This window comes from Gastrolobium bilobum, unplaced genomic scaffold, assembly GCF_033153095.1.
Source record: "Gastrolobium bilobum isolate Gb01-03AN ecotype WA unplaced genomic scaffold, APGP_CSIRO_Gbil_v1 utg17710, whole genome shotgun sequence".
In the NCBI taxonomy this organism is placed as follows: Eukaryota; Viridiplantae; Streptophyta; class Magnoliopsida; order Fabales; family Fabaceae; genus Gastrolobium; species Gastrolobium bilobum.
Genome location: NW_026895897.1, coordinates 19,761 through 29,640, shown reverse-complemented (window position 1 = coordinate 29,640; position 9,880 = coordinate 19,761).

The following is a 9,880-nucleotide window of genomic DNA, read 5'->3' as shown; positions in this document are numbered from 1 at the left end:
GGACCTAAATGAAACTAGAGCGAACTATTTAGCGAAACGATGCTTAAAAGACGTAAAATGGCGAAACGACACTTGAAATGACCTTATGGCAACCCAAGGATGGGTACTAAAATGAGAAAGAAAATTTAGAAAAATAAATCTCCAATTAACACATGTATGGCCGAACCACCAAGGGGGTGGGGAGGAATTTTGCGGTTTTCGCGTTCTGATGTAATTCGACGCGAAAATGGCGAAACGACACTTGAACTGGCCTCATGGCAACCTATTGAGGCGTAATAAAATGAGAAAGAAATTTAGAAAAATAAAATTGGAATTAAGCCTAGGATGGCCGAACCTACCATGTGTGGGTAAGGTGATTTCGTGATTTTTGCGTTTTGATGCTATTTGACGCGTACTGATGGCTGTACGTGATTGTATAGGTTGCCGTACATTGACTTGAATCCCGAACCTTGAATCAGGGAGTTGCCCTTGGTCCTGGACCAAGTGGATTGAGGTGAGTAATTGGTTCAATGCATGTATAATTGTAAATTAGCATGTATTGTTTGAACTATGAGTGATTGGGAATGTCCTCTGTGTAGGCATTCTGCTGTGTACCAAGTTGAGGGATAAGCTGCTGCGGAGCTTGTGAGAAAAAAATATTTAAGGTAACCTCTTGGTACTGGGGCTTGTTCCCTTTTTCTGTTCCACCTTGCCAGTTGATGGCAACGGTAGGAAGTGTATATGAGTAGTGTAGAACACATGAGCATGCATGCCTTATTACAATGGGTACTTATGTACCGAGTCTCTGGCCAGTAGACAGTTTTTCTTAGCCTTCGGGAAATTTCGGACTTCCACTGGATAGGTCTCCGAGAGGGAGTTTCAGTTGACCGTGGGTCATGGTGTGTGATCCGGGTAGGAGCACACTAGGAATGTCTTTGGCGTTTTGGATGGTTGGGCATCATGGTTGTGGTTTTTGGAACGCACCTTGGATGATACCCATAGGCTTATATATGCCCAGGGCGTGCGTGGTATTGGTAGCTACCATCTCGTATCGTCGTAGTTTGTATCTTTATATTCCCCGTTTCTCTAAAACCCTTGCTATATCCCGTTTTAAAAATTGGTTGTTGTATTCTATTCATATGCATCGAAGTGAACCATTGGGCAAAGTTTTCTCCAGAACCTCTGGGTTACTGAGATATATTCGTATATCTCACCCCGTCTCGGGGCATTTATTTCAAGAGGTAGCAGTGGAGCTGGAGCAGCGGGCAAGAGGCCCGCAGAGTGAGTCAGTGGAGTTTTAGCATTTCGTTGGCCATGTGGCCTAGGTTAGACTTAGGGCATGAACATCTCATTTGTATTTAGTAGGAGCTTCATTAGCATATTGTTCATGTCATTTTGCCTAAGTCTAGTGGTCATGCCATGTAGTTTATTTTATCATTTGTATTTATGTTGTAATATTGGAAGATTGTAATTAAGTTTCATTGGGAGTTGTAAGTTGTAAAACAATATTGTAATCGTATCTTGATGCATGTCTATTTAAGATGGAAGGGCCTTAGGCCTATTGTAGGTTATGATTATATGTATGATGAAAATGTGCATGAAAATGGTGTTAGTGATTGCAACTATTTAAGAATGATTAATATGAGCTATATGTCTAATAACTATAAACTGGATTGAGTTGTAAGTGCCCCAAGGCGTTGTTGGTCCTTGTGTGTGCCACCCATTGGATTATTACTGTATTATTATGTGATTATTAGGTACATTTGAGGCTTAAATGATCTTGTACAAATTTGGGATTATTGGAAAAACAAAGGAAACTCTGGCGAATTTTCTGTAGAATTGGCAGATTTTAGGCGAACTTCGGGAGAGCATATTTCCCTCCATAGAGGTCCAATAGAGACGTGCCATACGCCATTTTGAAGGTTGACATGTCCTCTACCTTGTGTCAAAATTTGGGGAAAATCTGGGTTGGTCTTCGACCTGGAAAAATTTGAGGAACGCAGATTGCTCATGTGCCCACTGCACATGTGGCAGTTCTGGTCCAGTTTTGGGAAATTAATTCCTGCTTCGTTTCTCAGTTAAATTAAGCGTATGATATATCAAATCGAAGATTGAGGTGTCTAGTTGATGGTGTAAAAATTTGAGAGCAATTGGATTAGTGGATTCAGTGCAGTAATTCGTGGAGTGAGAGAGGTTTAGAGCTGTTTTGGGGTTGGTTGGCTATTTTGCTTATCCAACTTCAAACGGCGATAACCGGAGCAAATGAGCTCCAAATTGAGCGTGTGATAGCTTGCTGAAAAGGGAATTAAGTAAGAAAAAGATATAATCTGAGAAGAAGGTCTGGTTGTGAGCGGTATGTTCGCAGAAAATTAATGAGTGAACCATGTTCGAAAGGGTAAAAACGTACAGTTTTGTAATTGGCTAAGTGGGTTTATGGGAACCCCTTAGTAACTTATAATAAGTATATTGTGATGTAGAAATAGATAAAATAAATATTCCACAAGAGTTAACAGTTATAATCACAACTTTTAATTATTACGCGTTTTATTGTTTTAAATGCTCGCGTAATAATCGGAAAAAGTTTATTCGTATTTTTATAAATGAATTGTTGTGATTGTAACTGCGCTTAATATCATAATTAATGTTAACAATACCGGTACGTAACGGGCTGTTACATGCCCCAAGGCATTGTTGGTCCTTGTGTGTGCCGCCCATTGGATTATTAGGTACATTTGAGGTACTAGTGAACTTATGCAAATTTGGGGATTTTAGGAAAAACAAAGAAAACTCTGGCGAATTTTCTGTAGAATTGGCAGATTTTAGAAGAACTTCGGGAGAGCATATCTCCCTCCACAGAGGTTCGATAGGGACGTGCCATACGCCATTTTGAAGCTTGAGATGTCCCTTACAATGTGTCAAAATATTAGAATATTATAGGTTGTACACAGCCCTGCAGGAGCCAGTGAACACTGACTGTCCACGACCCTCTTATGCAGGGGCTGTTTCTGGCAGTTTTTGGGAATTTTATTCCCGCTTCGTTTTACAGTCAAATTAAGCTTATGATATATCAAATTGAAGGTTGAGGTGTCTAGTTTGTGTTGTAAAAATTTGAGAGCAATTGGATGAGTGGATTTTCTGCAGAAATTAATGGTGTTAGGGATGTTTAGAGCTGTTTTGGAGTTGGTTGGTAGTTTTGCTTGTCCAATTTCAAACGGCGATAACCGGAGAAAATGAGCTCGGAATTGAGCGTGTGATAGCTTCCTAGAAAGGTAATTAAGTAAGAAAAAAAGATAACTAGAGAGAAAGGTCTGGTTTGGTACGGTGTGTTCGCAGAAAAATAATTAGTGAACCATGTCCGAATAGGTAAAAACGTAAGATCGAGAAATTGGCTAAGTGGGTTTATGGGGACCCTTAGTGACTTATAATAAGTAAAGTAATATGTAAAAATAGTTAAAATAAGTATTCCGTAAGAGTTTACAGTTATGATCACAACTTTTAATTATTACGCTTTATATTGTTTTAAATGCTCGCGTAATAATCGGAAAAAGTTTATTCATATTTTTATAAATGAATTGTTGTGATTGTAACTGTGCTTAATATCATAATTAATGTTAACAATACCGGTGTACAACGGGCTGTTACATTTTATGGTATCAGAGCAGTTTTGTTAGGGAACTCTGATAGTGTGTAGTTGTGTTATGTGTTGCATAGTTGTATGTAGATTCTTATCGATTACTGCATATGTGATTCCTTAGTGTGGGTCTGATCCACCCATTCCTTTGTGTTAAATGTGTGGTCATCGTAAGAAGCCTGCGTGGCAACCCTGGAGCACCGAATGTAAGTTCTTAGCCTGATGTCGTGGCTGCAGTGTTGACTGCTCCATGGACAAGAGATGGCAGTGAGTAAAATGTGAAGATTAGAGGACTTAAGGAAAACAGACTTAAGTATGTTGTCTGACTTTTGATGAAATTTATAAAATTGTATTATAAGTAAAAGTTGTAAATAAATTTATGATATGTACGGTATTAGCATAGACGAACTTTGTAGTACTGTGAATAATAAACATATAATTGAGATGAGTTTATGATATTGGTGAAATTTCCAGGTATATGTGTAGTATAGTAAAACAATTATGTACAGGTGGACGTGGTGAATGGACTTCATTAAAGTGAGTGACTTAGAATGTAAGAACCTGCACCGTTAATTAGGAAATTTAATTAATTAATTATGAGAAAATAGGAAATGATTCCATAATTGACCCTAATAATTATTATGAGGCTCTAATAATTATGGTAAGTGAGTAAGAATGCTCAAAGTCGCTTTTCGGAAGAAAAGTGCAGATACCGGTTCTGCTAGTCGGTATAAATGCGTACCAAAAAAGTATCCAGGAAAATTATAATAAGTGCATGATAATTACTAGAATAATATGTAGGACTTGTAAAACGAGTTTCAAGTCCAAATGATGAGAACTGATGCCAGAAACTGATACTGGTGGCTATGAAAAGCGCATACCGAAAAGGTGCTCAGAAAATATAATAAAAATATGATAATTCTTGTAAAATTGAGTAGGTTAAGAATCCAAAGTTTGGGATTAAAATGTTAAGTGTAGCAATTAAAGTTAATACTGCGCGTTCATTCTTAAGTGGGCCTATATAAGGCCATGGCACACATTTCTAGGTCAGAAATGGTGCCTCCTACGTGACATTTTGAGAGCTTGGCTGCTGCCACCCTTCTCCTTGGTCACCTTTGCTTGAGAAACCTCCAAGTCTTCACCTTTTCTTCTTTGTTTCACCATCTAAACACTTGGTTGAGGGTGTGTGAGCTTTGTGCAGGAAGTGTGTGTTCCTTTTTGAGTTGGAGAGGTTGTTAGTGAAGTGTTGAGGGGCTGAGTTGGTGTCCCTTTGGGTGATAGCACTTGTTCTTGGCTTGTGAAGCTTCAAGAAGCCTTATTTGTGAAGAAAGGACATAGCTTGTGTTGCCATTTTCGTTTCTTGAAGAAGTCAGAACCTTGGAGTTGTCTTGTGAGCTCCAAGAGCATCCCTCTTTTCTGTTGAAGCTTGGGTAAGTGGTTGAACCCATGATCATGAGTTTTTATGCTTAAAAATATAACCTTGATGCATCTAAAGGCTAAAAGATGATAACTTAACGATGGGTAATGTCAAACACACCTAGAAATGCATGTTTAAGTGTTTGTAATCAGTAAAAGTGGACCCTTGGGATTGATATCAAGCGAAATGCAAAATCTGCATTCTGACGCGAAATATCCGGATATTTGGTTGTAAATATCCAGATATGTGATATCCTGATATTTGGTTGTAAATATCCAGATATGTGATATCCCGATATTTGGTTGTAAATTTCCAGATATGTGATATCCCGATATTTGGTTGTAAATATCCAGATATGTGATATCCTGATATTTAGTTGGAAATATCCGGATATCAGATATCCCGATATCCAGTTGGAGATATCCCGATATTTTGGTTTGGACAGCAACGAACCTGTTTTAGTAAAAATTCGATATCTTGGGCTACAGAGCTCCAAATTGACTGCCGTCTGGACCTATGTGAAGCTAACACATAGGGATACAACTCTGTAAATTTTCGTAGCCATTGGATCAATGGTTTGATCGCAATGTCTATTCTAAGTCGCGTTTTGATTGCTGGAAATTCTGTTTGCAACAGTCACCTTGCGTAAATCATAACCAGAGTTATACAACTCCGATTAAGACATAAAGTATATCGTTGGAAACCTCAAGATGTCTAGTTTATCATGGTAAAATATTAGAATGTGAATATTGATATAATTGTTGGTTCATATCAGATTTTGATCTGTTGTGTGTTGGACTTGAGCCGTGTGGACTCTTGGCATTGGATGGTGAGCTTGCAAGGTAAGCTTTCGTGTCCTCGGTTTAGCCATTGTTGGTTCCACCATATCCCATGGGGGTATGGTTATATGCATGATGTGTTTTCATGTACTATTTTATTGAAATGCTATGGAGCTGTTAAGTGCAATTGCTGTGTGATATTTATGTGGTGTTTGCCTTAAAGGGAAACCATGGGGTGGCCCTTTGGGGGTGGGTACAGCATGGGCTAATACAACATGGGCTGGTACTGTGTGGGTAATAGACGTATTCCTGCATTTCTCTGATCAGTAGAATAGTTATAACCCACATGACATGATTATCTGCTGCATTGCACTATTTTGGAAATTATATTGTTAAATTGCTTTTGAACTTATATTGCACATGTAAGTGAGCTTGGGGTGGAAGATCCTTGAGGACCCCTTGTCTTACTGAGATTTCTGTTAGAGATCTCACCCCCACGTTTGGGGCGCTTATTTCAGGTTCAGGTAAGGTCGAGACCTCAGGCGGCAGGAGGCCGGAGCTGAGTTAGATATTGATGTTATATTATGCTGACTTGTTGGATGCTGGTTATGCATGCTGCTTTATGCTTTTGGCTTCAGTTTATGATTGTATATCATCTTGTTGAGACACTGTTGATTTGGTGAGCATGGGGATTGTCCATGACACATAGTCTTGTTTATGTCTTGTTTTATTTGGAGTTGTAATAATGTATCAGGATTATGGTCCGGACTACGAGTTGCAGATCCGTGATTTTAGATACACACTTTATTTATATATTGAGGTATATCAGTAGATGTCTTATTGCAATTTACATACAGGCGATGTTTTTATGAAATTGATTAAGTACTCAACTTGGCTAAGTACATGACGTCATAATTGGAAAAGAAAAAGATATTCCGCATTTTTTTATTAAGCGCAGCTTAATACGATGTAATGTTAACAAACCGGATGCATACGGGGTGTTACATTTTATGATATCAGAGCAATGGTTCAAGGGAAAAACCTGTATGTATTGCAATGATTAGGATGTTTGGTTGTGTCTGTCTTGTGTGTTTGCTCCGTTGGTTTTATTTATGATGTTGCATATGTGATCACATTGCGTGGGTCTGATCAACTCATAATTTGTGTAACTTATGCAGAGTCATGGTAGGATCTAGGAGAACACGAGAGATTGTTGAGGGTCAACCCGACCCAATCCTGACTGCATTGGCTGAGATGCAGGAGGCCACTAGATTGGCCAACGTGGCAATGATGGACGCTGTTAGAGAGACGAACCGAAAAGTCGCGGAGGATGTTCGTGAGGCAAACAGGAGGACCACTGAGGATGTCCTTGAGGCGAACTGGATGGCAAACATGACCATGATGCGGGTTATGTTGGAGGAGATGAGGGCTGGTCCTGCTGTTGGGCAGTTCCCTCCGCCACCACCTCCACCGCCACCACCACCGCCGCCTCCACCTAGTGTTCAGGTTGATACCTTGAGTCACATTGGTAGTGCTACTCATGTCACTGGGGTGATGGAACCCTATCTGGAGCCTGCTGAGGACCGTGACGTGATTGACCGACGGCTGAACGCTTTCAGAAAGCATAAGCCGCCTTCCTTTGATGGGTCCTATGACCCTATTGCGGCAGCGCGATGGCTTCAGGCGCTAGACAAGATCTTCCGGGTCATGCAGTGCACTGATCCGCAGAAGCTGATGTTCGCTGCTTACATGCTGGAGGGCGATGCCCATGAGTGGTGGACAAACATTTCTCATGTCTATGAGATGCAGGGTCATGTGATGACGTGGCCATTCTTCGAGGATTGCTTTCTGGGTCAGTACTTCTCGTATGATGCACAGGAGAGGAAGCATGGAGAGTTTGACAGGTTGGTTCAGGGCTCGTTGTCGGTTGACGAGTACCTGGCCAAGTTCAACCAGTTGGTGAAGTTTGCACACTTCAAGATGGCGAGGCCTACTCCGACTTTCTTGGCTGCTAAGTTTCGCAGGGGACTCAGTAGGGATATTGCTGGTTACCTTGCTGGTTCTGCTTCGAGAGACTTTGGGACACTGGTGCAGCAGTGTCGGGACATCGAGGACTTCTGCAACTCGAGTAAGGCCAAGAGGGCCAAGATTGCTGAGACGAAAGGAGCTGATAGTTCCACTTCCTGGAAAGACAGGAAGTTTGCTGGAAAAGGCAAAGGGAAACAGTTGGCTGCTAGGCAGGCGCCTAGTCAATTCAAGGGGACATCAACACAGGGGAGTGCGACGAGACTTCCTACTCCCAGATGCACGGGATGTGGGAGGGTTCATCTGGGGCCGTGTGCTACCGGCCAGACCATTAGTTTCCAGTGTGGCAAGGAGGGCCACTGTGCTAGAGAGTGTCCATCGTCAACGGCGAGAGCTGCAACAGTTCAGACAGTTCCACTTCAGATGGTTCCCCTTCCACCTACAGCGGCACCAGATGTGCCACCTGCCACTAGGCGAGTTTATACCCTGGATCTTCAGCAGTCGGATCGAGCTCCGAACCTTGTCTGAGGTACTGTTTTTGGTGCATCATCTGTTGATGTATTGTTTGATTCTGGGGCTACGCATTCTTTTGTTATAACCCCGATTGCTTTGGGGCTTGAGTTGCCCATGTTGTGCTTTATCCACCGTTGCGGTTGACTACCGCCACCGGAGAAAAGTGTGATACCTCCACTGTACATCGAGATGTCGTGTTTCAGTGGGATGGCCGTGATTACTCGGTAGATCTGATTGGATTGCCGATGGCTAATTTGGAAATCATCCTTGGCGTGGATGGATTATCCAATAGTTGTGTGATGATTGTTTGATTGATTTTGTGCCCAGTGAGTGGTGATGTCTCCGTGTGTTTCCACAACCAGTTCCTCGCCTTTATTGCTGCGGGCTAAGAGAACCTTGTGAGCAGGGACATTGGTTATGTCTTGATCGGGAGGTTTGGTGAGTGGGACACAAGAGGATATCACTGGCATTCCTGTGGTGAGGGAATTCCTCGAGGAATTTCCTGAGGAGATTCCTGAGTTTCCACCACAGAGGGAGATAGAGTTCTCCATTGATTTGTTGCCTGGTGTGGGGCCTATTGCATTAGCTTCATACCAGATGTTCCGCCAGAAGTAGTTGAGCTGAAGAATCTTGTTGGGAGTCTTTCGGCGAAAGACTTTATCCGACCGAGTGTGTTTCTTTGGGAAGCACCGGTCATTTTGTTGAGGCAAGAGGCCTTACGCCATTACTTAAGCATGATGGTGCTCTGTTTGAGAGTGTGAACTTCTCTTCAGGGAAACTGAGTGTGTAACACTTGGAATTGGTGGCATGGGCCACGTGTGTCTTGTATATGCGAGGCAGTGCATGTACTAGTAGTTTGTGAGTTGAGTGGTCTCCATGACTCTAGGTTTTTATGTTGATCTTTGATATGCGTCATGAGTAGTTGGCATGTTAACACCATGGATAGTGTTAAGCATGAAATGAGTACAATGAACTGTGGTAATATATGTCAATGTTATTTCACCTTTGACTAACTCTCAATTTTGCAGATACCATGGAGAGTGAGGTATACCGTTACATAGAGTTTTTAGCTATTATGTTATTAAAATTTAAAATTTTGCAGGTGTACGTGAACTAAGGTACGTTACTATGTAAATGAGTTGGTTAACTAACATGTATTGGTGGAATTGAACATGATTATGATTTAGTACTTTGAAATGAATATGAATTTATTTTGAGGATATGGATTATAAATTGCTAGTCTTGTTGAAGTTAGAGTCATGGAATAGGACCCAACTCACTCGAGTGGATTGTAGATTAGAGTTTGTGGGGTTAGGTCACCCCTATTGAGGGAATGACTGATGATCCCAGAGAATCAGATGACATCGTGACGTCATTGTGAAACTTCGAGTTCTGACAGTGACCTCTTTGTTTGAGGATGCACTTCTCGAATTTGAGACTTTGAGAGTCGAGAATGAGCTTTTGGAGAAGAACCAAGATGGTGTGTCGTGGATTGAAGAAGGACATAGCGGTGTATGTGTCCAAGTGTTTGATTTG